This window comes from Penaeus vannamei, chromosome 24 (genome assembly GCF_042767895.1).
Source record: "Penaeus vannamei isolate JL-2024 chromosome 24, ASM4276789v1, whole genome shotgun sequence".
In the NCBI taxonomy this organism is placed as follows: Eukaryota; Metazoa; Arthropoda; class Malacostraca; order Decapoda; family Penaeidae; genus Penaeus; species Penaeus vannamei.
This window is the reverse complement of record NC_091572.1, coordinates 36,151,278-36,156,277: the sequence shown is the minus strand read 5'-3', so window position 1 is coordinate 36,156,277 and position 5,000 is coordinate 36,151,278. Positions and strand designations below refer to the sequence as shown.

The 5,000-nt window shown below is 37.9% G+C and overlaps 1 non-coding gene across 1 annotated transcript in view; it reads left to right on the top strand.

Annotated features, from left to right (window-relative positions):
• The window catches only part of LOC113817100 (uncharacterized), an 11,283-nt gene extending 6,311 nt beyond the window's left edge, over positions 1–4,972 (top strand). Inside the window, exons 2-3 of the transcript XR_011399556.1 lie at positions 1,367–1,733; positions 4,862–4,972. This is a non-coding gene — a transcript (uncharacterized protein). The remainder of the gene's footprint in view (positions 1–1,366; positions 1,734–4,861) is intronic.
• Positions 4,973–5,000: the final 28 nt, after the last annotated feature.

The following is a 5,000-nucleotide window of genomic DNA, read 5'->3' as shown; positions in this document are numbered from 1 at the left end:
AGGGGAAGGAAGAAGGATTAGGATAAAGGGAGAAATGTAGAGAAATAATGGGAAGGGTGTAAGTAGTATGAGGGAGAGGGAAAGATGAAAGGGAGAGAGTTTGTAATTTTTTCTCTCTTTCCCTCCCTCTGTCTCTCTTCATCTCCCTATCTCCCCCTCTCTCTCTCGCCCTCTTTCCTTCCCTCCCTCCCTCCCCCTCTCTTCCCCTCCCCCCTCTCTCGCTTTCTTTCTTCTCCATCTCTCTTTCTTTCTTCTCTATCTCTCTCCTTCTCCCCCCCCCCCCTCTCTCTCTCTCTCTCTCTCTCTCTCTCTCTCTCTCTCTCTCTCTCTTCTCTCCTCTCTCTCTCTCTCTCTCTCTCTCTCTCCTCTTCCCCTCTCTCTCTCTCTCTGTCTCCCTCCCTCCCTCTCCTCCCTCCCCCTCTCTCTCTCAACTCTTCCAATTTCTTTCTCATTCTCCTTCCTTCGCTCCCCTTTTCCATTTCTCTCCCATCCTCCTTGTACATGAGCGCACCTCTCGAGGGGAAAATGCAAACACATAAAAAAAAAAAAAAACGTAAAACAAGATTAGAAAAAAATGTTTATTCCGCTACAGAGCAGAAAACGTTTCATTATTATTATTACTTTTATCATTATTATTATTATTATCATTATCATTGCCATTATTGTTATTATTGCCATTATTGTTATTGATTTTATTATGGCTTTATTGTTATTACTATCATCATTAATACTGAACATCATTATTGCTGTTATTGATATTATTATTAGTATTGCCATTATTGTTATTGATTTTAATATCGCTCCATCATTATTCCTATTATCATTAATATTAATATCATTATTACTGTTATTATTTATTATTATTATCATCATCACCATCATCACCATCCATATCTTATCCTTATCATTCGTCCCCACTCTCATAAACCTCACTTTGAGAGAGAAGGGTTATGAGAGTGAAATTAAATTACTTCTAGTGTTAATAGATAGAGTGCACGGGTGGGCAGGTGTCACTTCACCTTTAACAGCGTTCGAGAATTTAGTGTTTATCTGCCATGTGTTTTCTCTGGAAGCTTGGAAAGTTAGTTATCGTTTTATTTTTTTTATTTATGTTTATTTTGTTTGTTTAAGCGTTTTTTTATGTTTGTTATTTTGTTTGTTTAAGCGTTTTTTTATGTTTGTTATTTTGTTTGTTTAAGGTGGGGTAAGGGAGGTGATGTTTGGATATAATGTGGATAGTTTTTTTTTTTTTTTAGATTCCCTGATTATGATGTAGAAAAATAGCGTATGATGATAATGATAAAAATGAATAGATTGATAAATAAATATCGATGATTAATTCTTAACCATATACTTTCTTCTCCAGACGCTTCTACCTGAAAATTCGAAATTCCATAAAAAAGGAAAAGAAAAACAAAACCCAAGAGAGAAGAAAAAGAAACAAAGAAAAAAAACAACAGTCAGGGCTTAAAAAAGAAAAAAAAAGAAGAAAAGAAAAGGAAAACAGGGCTTAAAAAATAAATCAAAGAAAATGGGCCTCGTGACGCGGTATCTCCTCCCTTTCGCGGAGGATCACCTACTGCAGATTTTGCTCGCTTGCCTCGTCGTCGCAGGAATCCACCGACTCCTCCGACGCATGCGCACTACGGTTCGGCGCGCAGACATGGATCCTCTGCCGGCGTCTGCGAGGGATGCTGAATCCAAAGCGGAGAAAGGGAGCAGAAATGTAATTGGTGAGTGATTCTTTTAAGACTTAAGGGAGGGAGAGGGGTGATTCTTCCATGGTTCTTTTGTTTGTTTTTTCTGTTTGTTTGTTGTTTTGTTTTGTTTTGTTTGGGGAGATGGTGGTGTGAATGATGGTGTGTCAGTAGTGATGATTATGATGGCTATGCTGGTGTAATAATAATGATAATAATGATGGTAACGATGAAAGTAATTACGATAATGATAGTAATAGTGACAATGATAATGATAGTAATGATAATGAAAAATTAATTTAATATCAAAACCATTAATATACTTTTGCTGCAAATTGTGCTACTATTGACTGATAGTGATGTAGATGATAATAGCCTTAATCACTACGTTTTGTCTTCTTTTATATATATATGAAGAGACAGGCAGGCAGACAGAGAGGAAGATAGATTTATAGATAGAGAGAGAAATAGAAGCATGCATTTAAACAGAGAGCGAGAAGAGAAAAAGAGAGAGAATGCAACAGGAACAACGAAGGGAAGGACAAGAAAACACACGAATATGCATATATTCGTGTGTTTTCTTGCTCTTCGCTTCGTTGTTCCTGTTGCAATCTGTTCACCATGAATTCCACAGAAAAGAGGGAGAAGAAAGAGAGAAAGTTGACAGCCAGCCAAACAGAGAGAGAAAAATATGAAAGTAAATGTGAATCTTATAATAAGAATCTCGTAATGATAAATCTTTAACAACGACATCAACCACAACTATAAAACGACGGTTAATAAGGTTAATTTTCCTTCCTCCGCTCAACACCTTTTGCCGCAAGTAACCACAATAAAACTCCAAAGAAGGATATCTATAATAAGAAAGCGATCTGAGGCGGATACTGCAAACCCAAGTTCATATATAACCTTTACAATTTAGCTAAAGGACAACAAAGGGGCTTTTGTCTTCTCTCAAGAAAGGTGTTCGATGCTTGCACTTTGTCTTTGGTTTCTGTTTCCGTCTCTCCACTTATATTTATTATCTGTTTCTCTTATCATTGCATTAAAACACTCAGTAACTAACACTTTTTCAAAATTCATATTATAATTCTAATTTGTATTGCACTTTGTCGTCAGCTTTTATATTGTAAACTACTGAGTACATCATTTTAAATATAAATTATGACCGATAAATATTACAATCTACATTTGATGGTTACACAATCCGGATCATGCAAAAAAAGGTTGCCATGGAATATACATTATTAGCATCATGGTTATGATTATATACATAAACACAAAACACGCAGACGCCACTTACAGTGAACTTAAGACTTTCCTTGGCTCTTGACTTGTACGTTTGACGGTTGGAGGAGGAAAATAGATTTTTTTATTTCTTTTTTTTTTCGTCACAATAAGAATAATGGTGAACACTAAACAAATGCAGGTGAATACATTGTAAAATAGAAAAAATATACATTTCTATTGACAACAACTATCAAACGTATGTAGGTTGTAATATTTCTCAAATATAACAGAACTATCCAAAATTTGGTAAAATGGTGTACTCTCTCTCTTTCTCACCCCCCCCCCCTCTCTCTCTCTCTCTCTCTCTCTCTCTCTCTCTCTCTCTCTCTCTCTCTCTCTCTCTCTCTCTCTCTCTCTCTCTCTCTCTCTCTCTCTCTCTGGCGTCCCCTCCACACCTTTCCCTCTCCCTCTTCCTTCTCCCTTCTTTTTTAATCTTTCTCTCTCTTTCGGTGTCACCCTCCCTACCCCTTTTTATCTCCCTCCCCTAGCTTTTCCCCTTCTCCTCCCTCCGTTTTTCATCCCCAGTACCCTTCCCCCCCCTCCTCTCCTTTTTCCCTCCATTCGACCCTCCTATTCTCCCTCTCTTTATCCCCCACTTACCTCTTTCTCTCCCATCCCCCTTCCTTTCCCTTTACCTTTCCCTCCCTTTCCCCGGTCCATCCCCTTCCCTCCTCCTCTCCTCCCCCTTTCCCCATCGCCCTTCTTCCCCCTCCCTCCTCTCCCTCCCCAATCCTTTCCTTTTTTCTCCCCTTTTTCACCTTCATCTATTCCTCCCTTCCCTCCTTTTACCTCTCCCTCCCTTCCTTCTCTCACCCTCTCCCTCCTCTCCCTCACCCCACTCCCAGTCCCACCCTCACCCCCCTCCCTCCCACCCCTCTCCCTCCCTCCCCCTCACCCTCTCCCTCTCCCTTCCTTCCCCCCTCTCCCCCTCCCCCTCCCACCCTCCCCCCCTCCCTCCCACCCTCCCCTCCCCCCTCCCTCCCCTCCCTCACCCTCTCCCCTCGCTCCCTCCCTCCCTTTCCTGAGTGAGCATCGATTGGAACATCTTGAAGCCAACTGGTATTTCCTTGTGCGTGCTCTTAAAGTTGATCTTGCGTCCACATCGTAAGTACGGGAGGCCAGTGGAGGGTTCGTAGTATTGTTGTTGTTGTTAGTGTTGTTGTTAGTGTTGTTGCTGTTGTTATTGTTGTTGATATTATTGTTTTTATTGTTATCATTATCAGTATCGTCATTATCATTACTATTACATTAGTTTTAGTATTATCTTTTATTATTACTATCATTGTTATAATCATTGTTATTATTGTTATTGTTATTATTATTATTATTATTATTATTATTATTATTATTATTATTATTATTATTATTATTTTTGTCATTATTATTATTATTATTATTATTATTATTATTATCATCATCATCACTGAATTATTATTTTTTATCATTATTGTTATCATTGTTATTATTATTGATAGAACTACTACTATTATTATGATTACTATTATTACAGATTCCATATTATTATTGATTTCCAATTATAGTTTTTATGTTATTCTGATAATATTTTTATAATGATATTGTTGTAATATATTATTATTGTCATTGTTAGTACACTCATCATTATTGTTATTACTATTTTATTATTGTTATTATTATTGTAATTATCTTCACTATCATCTTCATTATCAATATCATCCTTATCATTACTATACTTCTACTACTGCTACTATCATTATTACTATCATTCCACTACTCTTATAATCTCTATCCATATTTATTTTTGCCTATTCATAAGATTATCAATACATCTCATTCCATTCGCATGTTTTGTTTTTGTTTTCATTTTTTTCCTCTGTTGTTTTACTTAACCTTAGAAGCAGGAGGCGTGGGAGAGGTGGAGGACGAGGTGGAGGACAAGTCGAGGTTGGTGGATCCACAATTTCCCGACGACTTGGAGCACATCCCTTACTCGAGACCAAGGTGGGGGCTTAGGGGGCTTGGGGGGGGGGCGAA